This window comes from Triticum urartu, chromosome 6, assembly GCF_003073215.2.
Source record: "Triticum urartu cultivar G1812 chromosome 6, Tu2.1, whole genome shotgun sequence".
NCBI lineage: Eukaryota > Viridiplantae > Streptophyta > Magnoliopsida > Poales > Poaceae > Triticum > Triticum urartu.
In genome coordinates, this window is record NC_053027.1 from 552,190,177 (window position 1) to 552,214,385 (window position 24,209).

The 24,209-nt window shown below is 46.2% G+C and overlaps 1 pseudogene; it reads right to left on the reverse strand.

The window, feature by feature from the left end:
- Positions 1–335: 335 nt before the first annotated feature.
- Positions 336–14,487, reverse strand: LOC125515249 (annotated as a pseudogene).
- Positions 14,488–24,209: the final 9,722 nt, after the last annotated feature.

The following is a 24,209-nucleotide window of genomic DNA, read 5'->3' on the forward strand; positions in this document are numbered from 1 at the left end:
GCATGATAGCCTCACACAGTGTGTTCTTCTGGCTTGTTACCTACCCATCTCATTTTTCTCTCACCGACATGTGGCAACAGTAGTGGGAGATCAACATGCGGGCGGCCGTGACCGGAACTAAGCCAATGACATGCGACAACCTAGGTAGGTCCTTCCCTCCCCCTCTCTCTTCATCCACCCTCTCGGTGGCGGAAGATCGAGATGTAGGGCAACAATGACTGGCTCCAGGGTGCCTGGCGGCGTAGGCAAGATGGGGCGGCAACCTGAGCAGTAGGGTAGCGTCGGCCTAACGACAACCAGGGGCGCCAACCCAAGTGCATAGGGGTGGTCTCGCATTTGAGTTTTATTTGTGATGCAAGTTCATGTTGCCTCAGTTTTCAGTTTACAATCCACCTTAGTAAGAGTAGTAATACCGGAGGCATGCACACCTTGTTGGGACAATTAATAGTAACCATGTCTATATGGAATCATTACTATATCTTGGCCAAATCAAAATATACACACTTATTAATCTCAGACCACACATGCCTTATGAAGCATCTATGAGCATGAAATTGGCCTGAAAAGCCGGATCCTCTGCAGCTCATCCGGTTATCTATGCCGCCTTCGCGAAGCCAACCTTCATTTTACCATAGTCAAAGATAGTGTGATAGGCTCCCATGAATATATCACCCAAGATCCTGCCATAAAAAGTTCTGGTTGTTAGAGTTGAGAGGCGCAAGTTCCACGAGTCCCAGTATTTGAAATGTTTGTAACAAAACAAAAGACTAGATATAATCAAATAAGTCTCATAAATTCCTAAAAGTTTGAATGTTTGTCAGAGTTGAGAGGCGCAAGTTCCACGAGTCCCACGACATCATGTTGATAATCAGATTTCCCTAGATGAGCTACATCATGTTTAGGTGGATGAGAATGTCATTTTATCGGAATAATTCTTGGTACACGCATAGCAGTTAGTTGTGGTCATGGGTGTTGCTACAGAAGGTGCAACAATGGGCTGATGGAGCTTGTCACTAAGAACATCGAGTGTATTACCAACAAGTTTATGTCTCGATTTGGATGGAGTGTCAATGTTAGGCTTCCTAGTATTGAGAGTAATCTTGGATGTCATAGTACACTCTACTTATGTTGGCTAGTATTGTTGGCTTCTTTCCCACTTTCCAGTGAGATCATTGTTTGGCGACTTTCTAATAAATGATGTAGTAATGAAAGGTTCCATTTGTTGGGGAACGTTGCAGAAAACAAAAATTTTCCTACGGTTTCACCAAGATCCATGTATGAGTTCATCTAGCAGCGAGTGATTGGATGCATCTACATACCTTTGTAGATCGCGAGCGGAAGCGTTCAAAGAACGGGGTTGATGTAGTCGAACACGACGTGATCCAAATCACCGATGACCAAGCGCCGAACGGACGGCACCTCCGCGTTCAACACACGTACGGAGCGGATGACGTCTCCTCCTTTCTTGATCCAGCAAGGGGGGAGGAGAGGTTGATGAAGATCCAGCAGCACGACGGCGTGGTGGTGGATGCAGGGCGTCACAGTAGCAGGGCTTCGCCGTGTACTATGAGGGAGAGATGTAACATGGGAGAGGGAAGCAGCAAAGGCTGAGGTATGAAGTCCTCCCTCTCCTCAACTATATATAGGAGGGCCAAGGGGGGGTGCGCCAGCCTAGGAGATCCAATCTCCTAGGGGCGGCGGCCACTAGTGGGACTCCTCCCCTATGGAAACCCTAGGCGCATGGGCCTATAGGGGCTGGTGCCCTTGGCCCATATAGGCCAAGGCACACCCCCTATAGCCCATGTGGCCCCCCGGGGCAGGTGGCCCACCCTGGTGGCCCCCGGGACCCCTCCGGTGGTCCCGGTACAATACCGATGACGCCGAAACTTGTCCCGATGGCCGAAACTGCACTTCCTATATATAATTCTTTACCTCCGGACCATTCCGGAACTCCTCGTGACGTCCGGGATCTCATACGGGACTCCGAACAACATTCGGGTTACTGCATATACATATCTTCACAACCCTAGCGTCACCGAACCTTAAGTGTGTAGACCCTACGGGTTCGGGAGACATGCAGACATGACCGGGACGACTCTCCGGTCAATAACCAACATCGGGATCTGGATACCCATGTTGGCTCCCACATGCTCCACGATGATCTCATCGGATGAACCACGATGTCGAGGATTAAACAACCCCGTATACAATTCCCTTTGTCAATCGGTATGTTACTTGCCCGAGACTCGATCGTCGGTATCCCAATACCTTGTTCAGTCTCGTTACCGGCAAGTCACTTTACTCGTACCGTAATGCATGATCCCGTGACCAGACACTTGGTCACTTTGAGCTCATTATGATGATGCATTACCGAGTGGGCCCGGTGATACCTCTCCGTCATACGGAGTGACAAATCCTAGTCTCGATCCGTGTCAACCCAACAGATACTTTCGGAGATACCTGTAGTGCACCTTTATAGTCACCCAGTTACGTTGTGACGTTTGATACACCCAAAGCACTCCTACGGTATCCGGGAGTTACACGATCTCATGGTCAAAGGAAAAGATACTTGACATTGGAAAAGCTCTAGCAAACGAACTACACGATCTTGTGCTATGCTTAGGATTGGGTCTTGTCCATCACATCATTCTCCTAATGATGTGATCCCGTTATCAATGACATCCAATGTCCATAGCCAGGAAACCATGACTATCTGTTGATCAACGAGCTAGTCAACTGGAGGCTTACTAGGGACATATTATGGTCTATGTATTCACACGTGTATTACGATTTCCGGATAATACAGTTATAGCATGAATAAAGACAATTACATGAACAAAGAAATATAATAATAATAATACTTTTATTATTGCCTCTAGGGCATATTTCCAACACCATTATCCAACAAAACTAACACAATTGTATGATGAAACTTAAGTTCTACACTTGAAAAGGATTAACGTCGATCTTATATATATAGGAAAAAGCTATGAGAACATAAGACATGCATAATTTTACCAGAGAGGACCACGGGGAGGAGGAATGTCCATAGCTACGAATCCACTCATGCACTTAGTAGCATCTCCCTCGCCAATCTTCAGGATGTACTAAACAATGTAAATAGTGTGGAGCCATATTAGTTTACTATAATAGAAGGAGAGTGCAAGAAATATATAAATCTGAATGCATGAGATCGATTTTCTTCAAGCACTTATAATTATTCCCAGAAGCAAGGAATCTAATATGCATACTTTGCCATCATTTAGTTCCACTATGATCTCTATATTTTGTTTCCTTCCAGTTCTACCGCCTCCGGTTGCACTAAATAACCAAAGTTTTAACTATGTGTACAGTACTAAACCTTGTGTCGTACCATTCCTTTGACCAAATATACATTTATAGAAAGAGGGGGGGGGCACGAAGCATACAATACTACAAATACCTAATGAAATTTCTAGAGTACATAGGTGGCCTAAGAAAATTAAGGAGAAAACCTACATTATGGACCTAGGAGTAAAGTATCAAAAAGGTAGTGGGAAAAAAGAACATCTAAAATCTTCAATATAATGGCACTTAATAAAGTGGTGGACTTGGTAGCTATTCTGAATCAAATTCAAACCAAAAACATGAAGGTAGTAATCATAGAGAAAATCAATACTTGCTCTGGTGTGAGTGCAAACTTTTTGCCGCCGATGGAGAAGGCGACGTCAGGCATGGATGCAAGTCTTTTGCAGTCCACCGATGATTCTCCCATAGGGCTAGGGATATAGCCACATAGCTACAAGGTAAGATAATTTAGCAAAGTTTGTACAACTCAAATGTGTTATGGTAGTACATTAATACGGTATGTTTTCTATCTCTTATACCAATGAGAGATCCCGTGTTAGATCCTGTGCAAGTTGGTTCTTTGCCCACATAACAGCCATCTCACAAACATGGCACATGGCATCATTCGATCTCCCGGTTTCATCATCTACCACAGTCCGAATACCAAAGCTGCCATTACGTTGTAGGAGGAAACGATGTCAACCATCAAGACATAAGTAAACCAATGTGAAAGGTAAAAATGGCATAAAACTAACTTCATGAACGCCAACATTTCTACCAACAAGATATTATATTTATTCTGTGCTAGATAACAAAATATTTTTGGTGGAATTTTGGATGGAATTTGGTAGGTTGCAAAATTTGGAAATTGTGGCGCAGGAGTTGGGTATAATTTCAAAACTCATTCAAAAATATATTTTTTAACACAAAAAGTCCTTGTAGTCATCGAATTGTTTGACATTGTTGTTTCTGGTCTTAATGTAAAATCACACGTCCTTGGTTATAGAAGATATATTTGACAAAAATTTAAGCGTCTGATATTAAATTTGCCTTTTTTTGGAAATTGCATAGCCTTGTACTACCAATGGTATCATTCACAATGAAGTGACCACTAATTTAAAAATAATTTTACGTGTAAACATTGAATCTCTATACCAATATAGAAGGCGAAACTTGTTTTTAATGAATCAATATGAACCATCTAAGAAGATTGGTCGAATGCATGAGAAAATCTTGCACTCTATAATTACTCATGAATTGCTCTCTTACTTCCACAAGTACACTTTTAATATTATAAAATAATTTTCCGTTACATCTCCTTGATGTATCAATTACATCATTTTTAGGTTGATTTTAAGATTTGCCTTGTTGTGCACGGTACTCTAGCCTACCCCAACTTGTTTTTTTGAACCTGTAAACAGTAGGAGAGGTTAAAGGCTTTGTTGTTGTTCACGAGTTCACAACTCTTACCTTACACCTTGAGTTCCACTATGAGTGCATAGACCAACAGAAGGACATATTTTTGTTGGGTCGATCTGCATCATAGACCCACACAAAATAATTTTATAATCCCAATATATGACTAATCAAATAAGAAAGAAGCCTTTGGAAATATGCAAACCTCATTTAGCAATAGATCTAAGATCCGTTGCCCGTACTAAGAAGCAACTTCCTTGCACTCTTGGCTGAAAATCCCAGGTGCACCAATCTTTTCATTTATCTGAGTAATAATTGCCTGCATATTTCATTGTTGATTTGGTTGTATAAGACACACAAATATTAAACTAAAAATAGAATATGCACCCTCCCTAGTAGAAACTATGAGGCATTGATAATTATATTGCATGTGTTATGATTCAAGTGGTCTATCGGGCTCTATTTCACTGACATTCACATTATGTAATGTACCTATTGGTGCATATTTACTTTGTAAAAGTTATTATTTTCCAAATTTATTCGGGAGTTTATATGCATTATGCTTCAGTTTGCTTTAGTGCTTACCCTTCAAGTGTAGTCATCAAAAGTTTAATAAAAAAGCTATAAATTAAATCTATCATAGGATGCATCTTTACTTGTAGCAATACACATTTTCTATTGCAAAAAGTAGAACTTATGCCAAAATTTTGGGGCAAGGATCGTCAAAATTGGTTTACTAGAAATGTTGATTTTTCAATTTTATATAGCAATCAATGACCAAATGATGTAGAGCCTTTTTCCTTGCTTATGTATATAAAGATAAACAGAGCTCCAAGACATACAGTGGGACCAACAAGCAACGAAGTTCCCGATTCTGCTATAGCTGCACAGCGAGATGTACATAATCCTAATACATAGAGAGTATAAGTAAAATGGTTGTAAACACTTTTTATTTGTATAAAAGTATAGTAATCACAATAGTAGGCATTGTTATTTTTTCGGCAAGTTGGTACCTGTGGACTTTCCTCCAATCAAGACATCACCCATATCAAACTGCAACAAGTGACACGCAAAACAAAAAGCAACAAGTCACTCAAAACTTCTCCTCAACAATTAGTTTCCACTTCCTGAATGTTAAAACTACTCAACTAACTGAAAGAGACTATGTTCTTCCTTGTGATGCTTAGGATCAATTCCTCCAAACACAATTTCTCCCCCCTGCCCTTCGCCAGCATGCCGGTTGAACCAGAACAAGAAAACAGGGCTACCAACCAGATGTTGGTTAACCATGTTGTACCTATAAATATTCTTGTGATGTCAGTGATAATGGATATGGTCATATGCTTCACATTTGAGGGTGCCAATTCCATGATATTTTACATTTTTGCAATATGGCATCAAACAAATTAGGAGAACCCTCAGTGCAATATCTAGATCTTAATAACACACCATGCATACGGCAAGCATATAAGTAATGAAATATTGATTAATATCCAATGTTGATACCATATATTACCAAACAAAGCTATAACTGGGATATTCATACAAATAGCTTTGCTCACCAGACAGGTTCAACACCGCCCCTGGCGATTTCTTTAAATCCAAGACCGAGAATGCCATCGAACTTCCTAAACATGAAAGTAATACTTGGTTCCCTGGTAGCTTCGATGAAATCCTAGCAGAGTACCATAATAAAATTGGTATACTCTGAAATGGGATGCACATGATAGAGGGTTAGAGAACATAAAGAAGTGTGCACTTCTTGGCATAAACCTGATTTTTTACAACTACACCACCAACTTGCACATTGTCCTGGCTAAGATAGCCAGAAATTGCACCGGTTCCGTAACGAAGTGCGACCCTTTTTCCTGCCAAGAGGGGAAATGAAAATTAGATTCATGAAAATAGAGTTAGGGTCTGGTGGCTCCAGCTATTTTTTTTGGATTTGGCTCGAGCTTTAATAATACTATAAAAGACGTCTACCTAATGCCCAACTGAAGGAAATACATGCATGGCAACGTGTTAGGATAGCATCATGTTATCCTTATCTCTTAATGATATCAAGAATATGCTTGATTTATACATTATGCTTCCCATATATACTGCAAAAACGTCTTACATTTAGGAAGAGGATGTAATAATTATTTCACTGTATAAAAGAGGAAGGCGCAAGACACAAACCGTTCTTCTTGTACGTGGCGGACTTGCTGGCCTTGTAGCTCGCGTGCAGATAGCATCCAATCTGCAGCAAGGATTCACAAAAAAACGCACTCTCCAAATCACTATCGTAAGTATAACCAAAATGTGTAAGACCCATCCCAAATCGGAGCAAGCCAACAACACTACGCACCGAGAGGAAGCACTTGGAGGAGGGCACCCAGAAGTCGGCGCTGCCCGTGTCGAAGATGACGGTGAAGTTCTGCGGCGGCGTCCCGACGCCGACCTCGCCGTAGTACTGCGCGTTAAGGTGGTTCTTCAGCGCCACGACGTGGCCTTTTGCACCTTCTGTGAGCGCGGCGTCGGCGTTGTAGACGAGGCCGTGCCGCCACGCGAGGAGGCGCTGGGCGTCCTCTCCGGCAACGACGGGGCCGTCCTCGTCCACCGGCCGCTTCGTCAGCGCCACGCGGACCAGGCCCTCCGTGGGACCGGCGAGGAGGGCGTGGAGGAGCACGCAGGACAGTGTTAGAACAAATCATCTTATCGTTGTAATCTCAACCTCTTCCTTTATCTCCTATTGTATTCAAACTCTTGTACTCATCCTTGTACGCCAAGGCAAGTCCTTCGGCCCTATCAATATATATATGCACGCGGCTCCTCTCGTGGGAGTAAGAACGCTTCATACTTTTACATGGTCATCAGAGCCCCTCTTTCATACATCTAGCCACAAACCAGAAACAAAACCCTAGATCATACCCGCGATCACCGTCATGGCCTCCTCAGCCGGTGTCGCCCTGAACCTTGGTTCACCTCCATCAGAAAAGCTTGCGAGAGGGAATTTCATCCTCTGGAAGACGCAAGTTCTCCCAGCCCTGCGAGGAGCGCAGGTTACTGGGCTTCTGGACAACTCCGACGCCGCTCCGCCCAAGACGGTGGAGGTCACAAAGGCGGACAAAACCACGGCCCAAGAGCCGAATCCTCTGTATGGAACTTGGATCGCCAAAGATCAACAGGTTCTGTCATATCTACTCAACTCCATGTCTCCTGAGATCCTTGTGCAGGTCGTCGGGAGGGACTCCACCTTCGAGCTCTGGGCAACAATCAACAACCTCTTCGCCTCACAATCGCAGTCTCGGATCACCAACCTAAGGATTGCGATCACCAACACCAAGAAAGGCACTATGTCTAGTTCAGCATACATGGCGAAGATGAAGAGCCACGGGGATGAACTAGCTGCTGCTGGCTGCCCCGTCTCTGATCCGGAGATGGTGGACTACATACTTGCAGGATTGGACCGCGACTACGACTCCATGGGGGCAGCGATCGGCGCTGTCAAGAACAGCATCACCGCCGATGATCTCTTTGCTCAGATCTCTGCCTTTGATCAAATGATGGAGATGTTGGGCGACTCGTCTTCAGGCGGGTTTCATACATCCGCTAATGCAGTCTACAGAGGCCGTGGCTCGTCCCGCAACAGATCCTATCGCGGGCGAGAAGGAAGGGGGCGCGGCCGTAGTGGTGACCGCGGTGACCGTGGTGATCGCTAGCCTTCTCCTCCAATGGCAGCGGCGGCTTCAGAGGACGCCCTCGGCAGCAGCAACAACAGCAGGTGCGTGAGCAGCATGACTTCCCAGAGTGTCAGATATGTCTCAAGCATCATCCAGGGGGTGCATGCGTCTGCTAGTGGCGCTACGAAGAGAATGATCAAGAAGAAAAGGAGGAGCATGCAGTCTCCTATGGAGTTGACACGAATTGGTATGCCGACAGTGCAGCAACAAATCATATCACGGGTGAACTTGACAAGTTAACCATGCAGGAGAAGTACAACGGAGGTGAGCAAATTCGCACGGCAAGCGGTTCTGGTATGAATATTACACATATTGGTAGTTCAATTGTTAAAAACCCGATGAAAAATTTGCACTTGAAAGATGTCTTGCATGTTCCATAAACTTCCAAAAATCTTGTTTCCGTTCATCGTTTCACTCTTGATAACAATGTTCTCATAGAATTATATCCTTATTTTTTCTTGGTTAAGGACTTGGCAACAAGGAGAATAATTCTTAGAGGACGGTGCGTGGGAGGTCTCTACCCACTCATATCATCATCATCTTCATGGTCAGATAAACAAGCAAATATTGTCACCAAGCCTTCTTCATAAAGGTGGCACAGTCGTTTGGGTCATCCATCTTCAGTCATAGTTAAATATATTCTTAGCAAAAATAAACTCTCTTATGAGCCTAGTCTTAGTGTTGAGTCAGTTTGTGATCCGTGTCAACAAGCTAAAAGTCATCAATTGCCTTACCCTATTTCTATTAGTGTATCTACTTCTCCATTACAACTCATCTTCTCAGATGTATGGGGACCAACCCCTACTTCAGTTGGGAGATTTTCCTACAATGTAAGCTTCATTGATGATTATAGTAAATTTACTTGGATTTATTTGTTGAAAAAAAGATCCGATGTATTCCAAGTCTTTATCAATTTTCAAAACCTTGTTGAACGCAAACTGAACTCCAAAATCATTGCTAAGCAAACCGACTGGGGTGGTGAGTATGAGAAGTTGAACTCTTTTTTTCAAAATCTTGGCATTTCACATCATGTCTCTTGTCCTCATGCTCACCAACAGAATGGCTCTGCTGAGAGAAAACATCGTCACATTGTTGATATGGGACTAGCACTGCTAGCAAATGCATCCATGCCACTTAAGTTCTGGGATGAAGCCTTTTTAACTGCCACATACCTCATCAATTTGCTTCCAAGCAAAGTTATCAAACTTGACACACCTATTACACGTCTCCTTGGTGTTACACCCAACTACACATCACTCCGTGTTTTTGGGTGCGCATGTTGGCCCAATCTCAGACCCTACAACACATGAAAACTCGCTTTCCGCTCTAAAAGATGTGTCTTCTTAGGCTATAGCCCTATGCATAAAGGGGTTAAATGTCTTGATGTTCCTACTCGTAGGGTCTACATATCTAGAGATGTTGTTTTTGATGAGTCTGTGTTCCCTTTTGAATCACTTCATCTCAATGCCGGTGCCCTCCTTCGCAAAGAAATTCTTCTTCTTCCTACGCATCTTCAGACTTTTGATTGTGGGGGCGATCATTGTACTAACCAATGTGATGATATTCCTACTGGTACTGCTCCTACTCTTATGCCTGTGCAGGTCCCTGGAGAAAACAGAGCTCAAAATGATCAAAATCTCGAAAATCCAGCTCAAAATTATCTTATATTTCATGCTGAAGAAGGAGACGAGCCGGACACGGACAACGAGGACAATCCGGCGGTGCCTGGTATGCCTGCACGCGCGCAGTCCTTGGATCGCGCGATTGAATCCCCCTTGGATCGCGCTCCCACCAGCAGCGGCTTCGGCTCCCGGTCCAGCCAATCCCGTGGTGCCGCATCGTCGACAGGTGGGGACAGCAGCGGGACCACATATTCCTCGCCCCACGTGAGCATGCAGCCGCGGTCGGGCTGCGGATCCGCTGTGCCACGCCGCGCAGTTACTTCCCGTGTGCCTGCAGGAGCGGTGGCCACACCGGTGGCCACAGGATCTCCTGTGCTGACTGCGCCAGATTCTTATGCGTCAGCGCCTGATTCTCCCGGATCGGCTGTGGCAAGTGCACCTGCGGTCCAATCTATGGCTTCTCCAAGAGTCAAGACTAGACTACAAAAAGGTATACGAAATCCAAAGATAAGAACGGATGGAACTATACCATATGGCATGTTGTGTATTTTAGGAGAGCCAACAACTGTGAGTAGTGCACTTGATGATCCCAAGTGGAAGAAGGCAATGGATGAGGAATATTCTGCACTAATGAGAAACAAAACTTGGCATCTTGTACCAAACCATAAAGGTAAAAATATAATTGATTGCAAATGGGTATACAGAATCAAAAAGAAGGCAGATGGCTCCATTGACAGGTATAAGGCACGTTTGGTTGCAAAGGGCTTCAAGCAACGTTATGCCATTGATTATGAGGACACCTTTAGTCCCGTTGTGAAAGCTGTAACTATCAGACTTGTGCTAGCTATTGATGTTTCTAGAGGATGGAGCCTAAGACAGCTAGATGTACAGAACGCGTTTTTGCATGGTGTTCTGGAAGAGGAAGTGTTCATGAGACAGCCACCTGGGTATGAAAGTAAGAAATTTCCACATTTTGTTTGCAAGCTTGATAAAGCACTCTATGGCTTGAAACAAGCACCTAGAGCATGGTATTCCAGACTGAGCTTACAATTGAAATCTCTTGGCTTCATTGCTTCAAAGGCTGATACATCCTTGTTTATTTATAACAAGGCAGGAGTGGTTATTTTCTTACTTATATATGTTGATGATATCATAGTTGCAAGTTCTTCACGAAATGCCACTAATGCTCTTCTGCATGACTTAAGTTCAGAGTTTGCCTTAAAGGACCTAGGTGATTTGCACTTCTTCCTAGGTATTGAAGTCAAGAAAACTCAAGATGGCATTATGTTAAAACAGGAGAAATACTTCACTGAACTTCTGTCTCGTATGGGAATGAAAAATTGTAAGCCAGTACCTACACCCTTGTCTTCTTCAGAAAAACTTTCAGCATATGAAGGAGAGCCACTTCAAGAGGAAGAAAGTACAAGGTATAGGAGTACCGTGGGAGCATTGCAATATTTAACTCTCACACGTCCGGATATCTCATTTGCTGTCAACAAGGTTTGTCAATATCTACATGCACCTACTTCTGCACATTGGACAGCCGTCAAGAGGATTGTAAGATATGTAAAGCATACTATGGGAATAGGACTTCATTTCAAAAGTTCTAATTCCACTCTTGTGAGCGCATTCTCTGATGCTGACTGGGCAGAATGTAGTGATGACAGAAGATCAACTGGAGGTTTTGCAATATTCTTTGGTTCCAATCTTATTTCTTGGAGTGCCAGAAAACAAGCCACCGTGTCAAGTTCAAGCATAGAGGCTGAGTATAAATCCTTGGCTAATGCAACTGCTGAAGTTATTTGGGTTGAATCACTTCTTGAAGAGTTGGGAGTCAAAAATAATCGTATCTCATGCTTATGGTGTGATAATTTGGGTGCAACATACTTGTCTGCAAACCCAGTGTTCCATGCAAGGACAAAGCACATAGAAATTGATTTTCACTTTGTGCGAGAGAGGGTTGCCGCAAAGAAACTTGAGATACGGTTTATTCCCTCCAAGGATCAAGTGGCGGATGGTTTCACCAAGGCACTACCAACACGATCATTTGATGAGTTCAAGAGCAATCTTAATTTAGGATAGTTGAGATTAAGGGAGGGTGTTAGAACAAATCATCTTATCGTTATAATCTCAACCTCTTCCTATATCTCCTATTGTATTCAAACTCTCGTATTCATCCTTGTACGCCAAGGCAAGTCCTTCGGCCCTATCAATATATATACGCACGCGGCTCCCCTCGTGGGAGTAGGAACGCTTCATACTTTTACAGACAGGAGCATGAGGTGCCCGGCGGCTGCCATGGTTGTTGGCAAGCAGGATCGAGAGAGAAGTCACCACAGTTGACGGTAGTGTCCGGCCGGGGAAGGAGCTTGAGAAGAACGGATCGTCCAGGGGCTCGATCGATTTATATAATCGCCCTCACCATTGGATCAGGACGCCACGGGTGCTTTGGCGTACCAGAATATGTCGCGGGTGAATGCCACGGTTGTGTTCACGCAAGAAAAAGGCTTTGTAGTTTGTACCATTCGCCCGATGAAACCAAAGGTAGATTGTTTGTTCGTGGAATGTTGCTGCTGTACGCCATGGATCACAAACGTGACAAGACACATAAGATGATAAGGACCAGTTGTTGTGCAAAAGCACAGAGCTAGAGCAACAACAACAAAAATATAACAACGAAGGTATTGTGGTTGATCGCGCCTTCAGCTTTGTTTTTGGAGATGGGACCAAGAGTGCTTCACTTATCACGCCTCGATCGTACGTGGCCGCCCTTTTGCCACTTCAGTTTCAGTCCGAGCCGGCCGTGTGATGCTCCATGCAGATCTTGAGATGCTTCCGGTGCACGGCTGAGGGACGTATATAGAAAAATCTAAGATAAGTAATTGGAACCGGAGAGCATGGGCTAATCAGAACCAGAGAGCATGGTTTTTTCTACCTAATTAATCAGAAAAGGTGACTGGGCTTTTTGATTTTCTTGGACGCACGGCTAAGGAGGGACAAAAAATATCTTTATGCTATGTTGTGCCAAAATTAGCAAAAAAACCTATCTCATGCAGCCCTGAGCATGGGTACACCATGATTTTCGATTGTCACCCCATCTCCACTACTCCATAGGGAAGTGCTACTAAATCAGGTGGCGGAGCTTCGAGCATCCAGACCCGTGCACGGTGTAGTTTTGGCTTGTTTGGTACTCGTATAGCTGGAGTTTTTTATTCTCTCTGACGCACACTAAGGAGGGAGGAAAAGCATCTTTATCTCACATTATGCCAAAATTGGCAACAAACTTTTTCTTGGCCTCTTTTTTTTGAAACATAAACGCTAGTCGCGTCCGGTTTTAAATTAATAAAGCCACAAAGGCAGCATCCAAGGATTGCACAACACACACATCACACAGCAGACTCAAAAGGCCACATCAGCCACGCACAACACATTACAAAGTTCTTAAGGTAGGACCCGACCCACTCTAACTCAAAAGCTAGACCCCAAAAGGAAACAGAAGACGCTTCAATTCACTTGCCGCAGTCTTGGGATACTTGTAGCGATCTGTTCTATTATGCTCCTCATAAGGTCGACATCACATTGTTTCCCCAGCGGCGCCCAGCTCTGTAAAAATAAATGGCATTTGAAAATAACGTCAGTCGGATTAGCCAGAAACTTATGTTCCATAGTCATCTTGTTACGCACTGTCCAAAGGGACCAAAGCAATGCACCCACGCAAGTCCACACAATCCTGGCTTTGGCACCCCTCTGCACGTGCAATATAGTTAACAGCTCAGTCCCCGATCTAGGATTCCAATTCTGTTAGAATACCTGGCGCACCGTGCTCCAGGCAAAACGAGCCAGTGCGCATTGGAACATGGCATGGTTCGCATCCTCCAACGACTCACATACCACACACGTCCCGTCCGAGGGCCCGTTGCGTTTAGCTACGTTATCAGCCATCGGTAACCTATTGCGGAACAATTGCCAAAGGAAAATCTTAATCTTTAGCGGCACCCTAGCCTTCCAAAGGTTCCTAGCAATATCTACAGCGGGACCCTCCGTCAACCTATTGTACAGGGACTTCACCGAGAATTTACGAGACGCCGCCAGGTCCCAAGAGACCACATCCTCATCCGTATTCAAAGTAGTGTGTCCCACTTGTGCCTGAAGCAAGTCCCAACTTGCTATTTCCGCCGCGTTCAGCTGTCTCAGAAAGTGAATTGCAGGTGGCGTCGAGCGTAAAGCGTCTCCCACCAAAATTAGCGGGTCCGCCGCCACCTGGTATAACAGCGGGAACTCCTGCCAAAGCGGCCTGTCACCCAACCAACGATCCAACCAGAACCTGGTAGACCTGCCTCTATTCACCTCGAATCTCGCCCCTAGCAAGAAGGCCGGCCTAACCGCCTGGAGCCCATTCCAAAACGGCGAGCCCGATGCCTTGGCAGTGAACACATTCCCGTCCGGGAAGTATTTTGCCCGAAGGAGGTCCGCCCATAGACCGCCTTCATTAGAAGCTAATTTCCACCACCATTTGGTAAGCAAGGCCACATTCATAAGTTTGGAATTAGTGATCCCTAACCCACCATACTTCTTAGGACGGCACACCGCTGCCCATTTCAACATATGGTATTTCTTTTTAAGCCCCGCTCCCTCCCAAAAGAATTTGGATCGCGGGGTATCAAACTTCCCATGCACCCCATCTGCCAACAAGAACATGCCCATCGTAAACAGAGGGAGGGAGGACAAACTAGAGTTGGTGAGAATCAATCTAGCCGCAGAAGACATAAAACGTCCCCGCCACGGACTAACCCTATTGGCGACTTTACCATACAACGGTTCCCATTCGGAGATGGCAAGCTTTTTATGTGAGATCGGGAGCCCCAGGTACTTAATTGGAAAACTCCCTAGTTTACAATTAAGGAGGTTAGCTATCTTGGCCCGATCGTGTTGGTCCATTCCCATTATAAAAACCTCACTTTTGAGGAAATTAATCTTGAGCTCCGACAGCATTTCAAAGGCGAGGAGGAGCAACTTGATAGTTGCAATGCTGTGTTCATCGGGTTGAAACAACAGCATCGTATCATCCGCGTATTGCAGATGCGTCACCCCCCTGGAATGAGGTGTGGCACTAAGCCCTTCACATGACCCGCCCCTCGAGCCCTTGCCACCATCGCAGCAAGCGCGTCGGCCACGAAATTAAATATCAAAGGGGAGCTAGGGTCTCCCCACCGGAGTCCCCTTTTGTTTCGAAAGAATTTGCCCATCTCCCCATTGATCGACACCGCTGTTTGCCCACAACTAATCAGGTGCATAATCCTATGAACAAAGCCTGCATCAAAACCCTTTTTGAGCAGCACCTCCCGCACGAACTCCCAGTTCACGCGGTCGTAGGCTTTCTCCAAATTTAGCTTGAGCAGAACCCCTTGCTCTTTTGTTCGTTTTAGCTCATGCACGATCTCCGCGAGTGCAAAATATCCCCTTGAGAGAATTGCAGTGAAAAGGGAAGCAAGCCCAATTGCAGTCTCATCAGATCATAACCCATCGGCCAATATCGAGCCTCGTGACCCCGTCTGTGTTGAAGTTACTGCACTCAACCAATGAATGAACGAGTGAGAGGGTCATGCATGTAGCACTGATGTGCTATCTGTCATCTAGCCCTAAAGCAAAACATAATCCTTTCGATAGAACCTTTCTTTTACTGCCTTTTGATCCGGCAGGCCAGAGGTTTGGTGGATGCAGCAATGTCAACCACTGATGTAGTTTTGTTAATGCTTAGAAGTAATTCTGTTCATTTAGATGTAGCTTAAACATATTTTTGGATTTAACCGTGCAGCGTCATGGCGAAGCCTAATAATAGTAAAATGATGGTTCAATGAGGAAGGATAAAGGCACGGTCTCTAGGTACAACAAAAGTGTGTGAAAAGTTGTAACTAAAGAAGATGACCATAGAGAGTAAATGAGGAAGTCCATCAAGGCGAGAAAACGAGGAAGCTGTCGATATATGGCAGACTTACCAGTAACTGAATTTCCTGTAGTTAGTTTTCCGTGGTTGAACCATTGCCTTTTTTTTTCCTGTGTGTGTTGTATGAATTTTGACTTCACTCTTTTGTGAATCTTCATTGCAGAAAACTAAACCAGTAAACAGGGAGTTGCAAAAACAAGTATAACATCAAATAGATATAATGTTGTAAGTTCAATACACCACAAACCTGTTGCTAAACATGACCTACAGTTTCTGGTGTTCAAAAATCGAGTCATCTATCAAAATTTACAGTTCAAACAAGTTTTAGACCCTGTTTGGAAGCGTGGTATTGGAGGAAGCATGGATGGAAATTTGTAATACACATGCAACAAAAATAACTAGGCTGAGCTATGCAAAATACAGTTGGAGTATCACTCAATATATAGGTTGAGAAAAGTCATACACTTGAGAAAGAAGAAAGCCTAGGTTTGTTTATGGTGCATGAATGCATGATAGCAGTTTGTACTGCGACATAGTAGTAGTATCTTTGCATATGTTCTATCTGTAGCCCAAATGGTCAATATGTTTTCTAGCTATTCCATCTTAGATTTGTGTATTTCCCTAAATAATTTAATCTTCTAATATTTTCTTTTTCATATGCAGACATGAGTTGCTGACCGGATATGTTGTATTTGACTCTTTGTAGGCATAGATATGCCAATGTGAGATTTAGCATTACAAATTAAACTTCATATTTGTAGTGCATTGTGTTACAACTGAGAGTCTGAACAACATGAACAGGATGTTGACCGCACATTCTTTGATCTCTCATTGCAGTCAGCCAAGGGTGCGGCATCTTGGGGTGGGAGAGAATAGTAGGCTTGAGCGGCAGCAGGTGGCGCCCACCGCTACATGTCAGTCTGCCCAATGGCGATGCAACCAGAACCAGCATGCATAGGCGCGTGATGCCGTCCAATACAGTGGCCGCTCTTCCACACACTCTGGATGCCGTCATGGCTTCCCTGAAGGTGCTGCTTGCCCCTCCTTTTTAAGCATGAGTCCATCCAAGCCCGCGCCCCTGAAGGTTGATCCTCTTTGGTCATGACTGTCAGCAAGTGCATGATTATTAGTGCGATAAATATCTTCTATAAAATGTATTGAATCAGGATTAACTTCTGATTTCCATACCACATCCCTGTTTTGAATGATGAAGGTGCTTGTAATGATGGTAACCTGACATAGTGATCACGGGGAACATAATTGACATGAGATAATTTTTAGTGAACTATGATCTGGTTGTCTCATCTTAAAACAAAAAAGTTGCAACGCAGAAACATGTACAACTTGTAAGAGGCGGCCAAGCAATACTGTTGATTTTTCACATATACAACTGAGTCAATTCTGAAACTTGTGATAAGTCCACGCATTCATATCAGCCTTCTACATCGAAGCAAGCACAGGTTGCACGCCGCGAGCGCCTGGCGCCCTGGCCCACTTCTAGCCCGCGCTCCCACCTCCTCGCCACCCATTATTGCTGGCATCAACAAGCTCGCCGCCTGCTGCAACTCGACGAACACCTCAATACTGTCAACTTCAAGTAATGATCTTGCAAGTAAACTGAAGACACCACATGATTTACTTCAGTTCCTTTATAAAGTTTGTGCCCCTGAGGTATGTAGGAACTCATCACACGGTGTACTCATCCATCATTAATTAGCATTAACATTCCTGTGAGCAAGGTACATAATATCCCACCATCTTTTGAATGGTGAAGTTACATTTCTGCAATTTGTCAGCCCTTTTTATTCACTTAAAAGAAAAGAGAACTCGTTTGTACCCCACTGTATAATGCAAGTATATTTCCTTTAGTTTCATGATATCCCATTTTTAAGGGGAGCCTTGGCGCAGTGGTAAAGCTGTTGCCTTGTGACCATGAGATCATGGATTCGAGTCCTGGAAACAGCCTTTTGCAGAAATGTAGGGAAAGGCTGCGTACAAAAGACCCAAAGTGGTTGGACCGTGCGCAAGCAGGAGCTATATGCACCAGGCTGCCCCTTTTCATGATATCTCATTTTCAGTTTTTTGCTTTTGATCTCACTTTGCTTTGTCCAAATTGTTTTGTTATAACACTACCTTTCAACGAAATATAGGCCCAAAGCTATTTACTGTTACATGAAGCTGTCACACAATTGCCAGTATGCATTCATGGTTAAGATCTGGAATAACAATATAAAGGGTTTTCAACATTTATGCTCCACTGTTACCTGGGAGAAGAGACCAAATGGTGTCTGCTCGGTTCGCATTACTTGCCCTCGCCCACCACATGTGGAGCATATTTTTGCCTTTGAGACAACCTTTGAACCAGAGCCGCTACAAGCATCACAAGTCTCCAAATGGGACAATATGATACCTTTTTCTGTTGGCTAGATGGAGAGAGAATCATGGATATTGCGCCGATATACAACAGGTTAGAAAACGGGTCCGGGCTAACCGTACTATTGCCCAGGCCATGCATGACCACTCATGGGCTAGGGACATTGGCCCGGAGGTGTCCTCAGAGGAGCTAGATGAATACATGGAGCTTTGGACTAGGGTGGTGGATGTGGAGCTAGTACAGGATGAGCAGGACACTGTTGATTGGACATGGGAGAGGAATGGCGAATACTCCGCAAAATCTACGTATGAGGCATTGTTCTGGGGACGGGAGGCCGCGCCAATGGCGGAATTCACATGGAAAGCCAAGCACCTCTGCAATGTCGTTTCTTCATCTGGCTCGCAGCACGAAACCGGTATTGGACCTCTGACCGACTAACTAGGCCAGGTCTTGACCATCAAGATAGTTGTCCACTATGTGATCAAGAGGAAGAGTCAATCAACCACCTCATGCTACACTGCGTGTTCGCAAAGGACATCTGGACGGCGGTCCTGCAAGCTCTGGGCAAGTTGGAGTGGATGTCGATGGCTGGCAGCAAAATTGAAGACTGGTGCATAGACAAGGGAGGAATATCCAAGCAGAAGAGGGATCAGGCGACAGTTCTCACATTGGTTATGTGGGAGATATGGAAGCACCCGAACGCCATTATCTTCGATGGTGCATCGCTATCCAAGAACTATGTTATTCTTAGGATATGCCAGGATGGCAGAGCGTGGAAACAAGCGGGATTGATCAAAGGAGACACGGACGGCTTCTTTCATGAGGTGGAAACGTGGGCTAGCGCGAGAAGTTAATATGTAGTTGAGGTAGCAGTAGTAGTGGTGGAGTCGTGTACATGTAATATGTAAACACTGACATGGAGGGGCTCTTTTAGAGCATCTCCAGCCGCGCCCCCAACAGGCCGTCCCCAGGCGTTTTTGCCGCGCCGGCGCCGAAAAAACGGCCCAGTCGCGCCCCCAGAAGCCCGTTTTTCGCCGGCTCGGGCCAAAACTGGTGCCGGCGAACCCAGGCCGAACACGGCGCCCTGGGGGGCGCCTGGGGAGCCGGCACAAGCGAAAAGGGCGCGTGGGTCCGCCCTGTCAGCGAGTCGAGCGCCTCTTCCTGCCGTTTCTTGCCGCTTTTCCCCCACTTCCCTCCCGCTCGCCTTCCTCCCGCCATTCTCTTCCTTCCTCCCGCCAAAATCCCTCCCGCTCGCCTTCCAGTCGGCCGCCATACCACCGAAGAAGTACATCGTCCCACGCGCGTCAGCAACCGCGACCGGCACCATTGCCCAGCCAAAGCAGAGGAAGCCGAGGGCGCGCCGTCCAAGCCACCGGGCATGCCAAATGCCGAGTGGAGGGCGGAAGTTCAGCGACGGGAGGCTGTCACCGCCGACCGGCGAAACAGGGCCATCGCCAAGAAGGCCCGCGACAACGCGGCACACGCGACTGCGGCTCCCTCATCGGCGGACCAGGCGGGGATGATGAATCCACCCGGCAGCCACGCCCAGTACGCGCCCTGGGGACAGCAAGGCGTTGGTTCTCCGCAGCAATGGGGATCGCCCTCGCCGGGCTACGCCGACGGGAACGCGCATGGTGGGTTCAACCCAAACGTGACCTTCCCCCATGGACACCCAGCCCAGCGCAGACCCTCGCCCGCCTTCGCCGGCGTGCGGTACCCTCCATACAACAACTCGCCGCCCGCCTACGCGTCCTCACCGATGCCCCCTTTTTGTCGTGGCCTGCTGCCCTTCTCGCACCTCGGCGACACCGACGAGACCGAAGCCGACATGGATGACATCATCGCGGCAGGTTCGGCCGCGGCCGCCGCGTCTCCCGGGTTCGTCACCCAGGACGAGACGGTGGATCTCAGCGGCGGCATGGACGGCGAGCTCGCCTACGTCTACGGTGAGGACGAGCAGGAGGCGCAGGAGCCGGAGGAGGACGTGGAGGAGGAGGAGGAGTCGGCGCCTGTTCCGACTAAGGGGCGCAAGAAGAAGAAGCGGGCGGCTAGGCCAGGCGAGCCGCGCATCAAGTGGGCGTCCAAGGAGGAGGAATGCCTCGCCGAAGCATGGAAAGTCGTCTGCCTCGACCCGACCACCGTCACGAACCAGAGCTTCGAGACGTACTGGGACCGCATCAAGGCCGAGTTCGACGAGCGAAAGCTTGTCGACCCGTACTTCAAAGGCGTCTACATGCAGCGCGGCTCCAAGGCGATGGCGAACCATTGGGGGCGTATCCAGGGGGCGTGCAACAAATGGCATGGGGTTGTCGAGGAGGTCGCGGCTCGCCCGGAGAGCGGCGCCAGCGTTGAGGATCAGGTATGCCACGCCGTTCTCCCACCTCTCTTTGTCGTCTATACCCGCCAACTGTTTGTTCTGTTGGAAATATGCCCTAGAGGCAATAATAAAATGATTATTATATTTCCTTGTTCATGATAATTGTCTATTATTCATGCTATAATTGTATTATCCGGAAATCGTAATACATGTGTGAATACATAGACCACAATGTGTCCCTAGTGAGCCTCTAGTTGACTAGCTCGTTGATCAACAGATAGTCATGGTTTCCTGGCTATGGACATGGGAATGTCATTGATAACGGTATCACATCATTAGGAGAATGATGTGATGGACAAGACCCAATCCTAAACATAGCACAAGATCGTATAGTTCGTTTGCTAGAGTTTTTCCAATGTCAAGTATCTTTTCCTTAGACCATGAGATCGTGTAACTCCCGGATACCGTAGGAGTGCTTTGGGTGAACCAAACGTCACAACGTAACTGGGTGACTATAAAGGTATACTACGGGTATCTCCGAAAGTGTCTGTTGGGTTGACACGGATCAAGACTAGGATTTGTCACTCCGTATGACGGAGAGGTATCTCTGGGCCCACTCGGTAATGCATCATCACAATGAGCTCAAAGTGACCAAGTGTCTGGTCACGAGATCATGCATTACGGTACGAGTAAAGTGACTTGCCGGTAACGAGATTGAACGAGGTATTGGGATACCGACGATCGAATCTCGGGCAAGTAACGTACCGATTGACAAAGGGAATTGTATACGGGGTTGCTTGAATCCTCGACATCATGGTTCATCCGATGAGATCATCGAGGAGCATGTGGGAGCCAACATGGGTATCCAGATCCCGCTATTGGTTATTGACCGGAGAGCCATCTCGGTCATGTCTACATGTCTCCCGAACCCGTAGGGTCTACACACTTAAGGTTCGGTGACGCTAGGGTTGTAGAGATATGAATATGCAGTAACCCGAAAGTTGTTCGGAGTCCCGGATGAGATCCTGGACGTCACGAGGAGTTCCGGAATGGTCCGGAGGTGAAGAATTATATATAGAAAGTGCAGTTTCGGCCATCGGGAGAGTTTCGGGGGTCACCGGTATTGTACCGGGACCACCGAAAGGGTCCCGGGGGTCCACCGGGTGGGGCCACCCATCCCGGAGGGCCCCATGGGCCAAAGTGGGAGGGGAACCAGCCCATAGTGGGCTGGTGCGCCCCCCTTGGCCCACCCCATGCGCCTAGGGTTGGGAACCCTAGGGTGGGGGGCGCCCCACCTGGCTTGGGGGGCACTCCACCCCTTGGCCGCCGTCCCTCCCTAGGAGATCCCATCTCCTAGGGCCAGCGCACCCCCTAGGGGGCCTATATAAAGGGGGGAGGGAGGGGGCAGCCACACCCTTGAGTCTTGGCGCCTCCCTCTCCCCTGCAACACCTCTCCCTCTCGTAGTAGAATGGCGAAGGCCTGCTGCGGTGACCCCTGCATCCACCACCACGCCGTCGTGCTGCTAGATCTTCATCAACCTCTCCTTCCCCCTTGCTAGATCAAGAAGGAGGAGACGTCACGCTGACCGTATGTGTGTTGAACGCGGAGGTGCCGTCCGTTCGGCGCTAGGATCTCCGGTGATTTGGATCACGTCGAGTACGACTTCCTCATCCCCGTTCTTTGAACGCTTCCGCGCGTGATCTACACAGGTATGTAGATGCAATCCGATCACTCGTTGCTAGATGAACTCATAGATGGATCTTGGTGAAACCGTAGGAAAATTTTTGTTTTCTGCAACGTTCCCCAACAGTGGTATCAGAGCCAGGTTTATGCGTAGTTCTCTTTGCACGAGTAGAACACAATTTGTTGTGGGCGATGTTGTCAACTTTCTTGCCGCTACTAGTCTTATTTTGCTTCAGCGGTATTGTGGGATGAAGTGGCCCGGACCGACCTTACACATACGCTTACGTGAGACTGGTTCCACCGACTGACATGCACTAGTTGCATAAGGTGGCTAGCGGGTGTCTGTCTCTCCCACTTTAGTTGGAGCGGATTCGATGAAAAGGGTCCTTATGAAGGGTAAATAGAAGTTGACAAATCATGTTGTGTCTTTTACGTAGGTAAGAAAACGTTCTTGCATAGAACCCTATTGCAGCCACGTAAAACTTGCAACAACAATTAGAGGACGTCTAACTTGTTTTTGCAGCAAGTGCTTTGTGATGTGATATGGCCAAAGTTGTGATGAATGATGAATGATATATATGTGATGTATGAGATCATGTTCTTGTAATAGGAATCACGACTTGCATGTCGATGAGTATGACAACCGGCAGGAGCCATAGGAGTTGTCTTTATTTTTTGTATGACCTGCGTGTCATTGAGAAACGCCATGTAAATTACTTTACTTTATTGCTAAACGTGTTAGCCATAGTAGTAGAAGTAATAGTTGGCGAGCAACTTCATGGAGACACAATGATGAGATCATGATGATGGAGATCATGGTGTCATGCCAGTGACAAGATGATCATGGAGCCCCAAGATGGAGATCAAAGGAGCTATGTGATATTGGCCATATCATGTCACTATTATTATTTGATTGCATGTGATGTTTATCATGTTTTTGCATCTTTTTTACTTAGAACGACGGTAGTAAATAAGATGATCCCTCATAATAATTTCAAGAAAGTGTTTCCCCTAACTGTGCACCGTTGCGACAGTTCGTTGTTTTGAAGCACCACGTGATGATCGGGTGTGATAGATTCCAACGTTCACATACAACGAGTGTAAGACAGATTTACACATGCAAACACTTAGGTTTACTTGACGAGCCTAGCATGTACAGACATGGCCTCGGAACACAGAAGACCGAAAGGTCGAGCATGAGTCATATAGAAGATACGATCAATATGAAGATGTTCACCGATGTTAACTAGTCCGTCTCACGTGATGATCGGACACGGCCTAGTTAACTCGGATCATGTTATACTTAGATGACTGGAGGGATGTCTATCTGAGTGGGAGTTCATTATATAATTTGATTAGATGAGCTTAATTATCATGAACTTAGTCTAAAATCTTTACAATATGTCTTGTAGATCAAATGGCCCACGTTGTCCTCAACTTCAACGTGTTCCTAGAGAAAACCAAGCTGAAAGACGATGACAACAATTATACGGACTGGGTCCGGAACCTAAGGATCATCCTCATAGCTGCCAAGAAAGATTATGTCCTACAAGCACCGCTAGGTGACGCACCCGTCCCACAGAACCAAGACGTTATGAACGCTTGGCAGACACGTGCTGATGATTACTCCCTCGTTCAGTGCGGCATGCTTTACAGCTTAGAACTGGGGCTCCAAAACCGTTTTGAGCGACACGGAGCATATGAGATGTTCGAAGAGCTGAAAATGGTTTTCCAAGCTCATGCCCGGGTCGAGAGATATGAAGTCTCCGACAAGTTCTTCAGCTGTAAGATGGAGGAAAA